This window comes from Hylaeus volcanicus, chromosome 1 (assembly GCF_026283585.1).
Source record: "Hylaeus volcanicus isolate JK05 chromosome 1, UHH_iyHylVolc1.0_haploid, whole genome shotgun sequence".
NCBI classification, from domain to species: domain Eukaryota; kingdom Metazoa; phylum Arthropoda; class Insecta; order Hymenoptera; family Colletidae; genus Hylaeus; species Hylaeus volcanicus.
The window spans coordinates 28312596-28313662 of NC_071976.1; positions in this window are offsets into that span (position 1 = coordinate 28312596).

Genomic DNA, 1067 nt, shown 5'->3' on the forward strand with positions numbered 1-1067 from the left:
TGTTTTTCGTTAATATCTCCTCAACGAAGCCTCGGACAACATTTTCGGTAAGGAAAAAGTTGTTTCAAATCACCTTCACTCTGTATATACTGGGTGTCCCAAAAATGTTGTAATACCTTGAAAGAGGTGGTTCGGGAGGTGATTTGAAACAACTTTTTCCTTAGCGAAAATGTTGTCCGAGGCTTCGTTGAGGAGATACTAAAAGGAAAACACTGACCAATCAAAGCGCGCGTATACCGGTGGAGCGAAGCCTACGAGCTAAACGGCCGTGCTCATACGCTACCGCGGCCGCTCCACCGGCATACTCGCGCTCTGATTGGTCAGTGTTTTTCGTTAATATCTCCTCAACGAAGCCTCGGACAACATTTTCGCTAAGGAAAAAGTTGTTTCAAATCACCTCCCGAACCACCCCTTTCAAGGTGTTACAACATTTTTGGGACACCCTGTACAGATCTTTCGTATTTGTACTATTTTCTGAGAAATAAAGGTGCCCTTCAGTTTTTTACCTGGTTACATTGCACACAAGTAACAGAATCACTTTTTCCTCTTTCAGTATTTTGTCATATGTACTATATACGAGAAAAACGTTGGCTAGTTATAGCCTGAACACCCTGTATGTATTCGTACCACAGATGTGTTCCACGTATCAAACATTTGCATAGAGCTCATCGTCCAAGTATCCTGCGCGCTCATAGCTTAAGACGGCACTGTCTCGAAGTGCTTTGATACAATTAATTGTTCATTTAAGGGATGATTCCAAAGGCGTTGGTACCATGAGTAATAGTTAGAACCTATTAAATTATATAATGAAATTGACGGTAACAGAATTATTCGATCTCCTGGCGATTGCATTTAGATCGTCGAATAATTCTCATAATTTTCAATCCAAGTGTGTAACGCAATGGATTTAACGATTTAATTAATCAGTTAATTCTTTCATACGAATAACGTGGTAGAGAACTTTCGCTGAGAATTTTCAAGAATAATATTACAAGAGAGTTATGCAATTTGTTGTTTGTATGAAGCAGCAACAAAGTATACAGTCTAATTGTATATGTACATTTAGA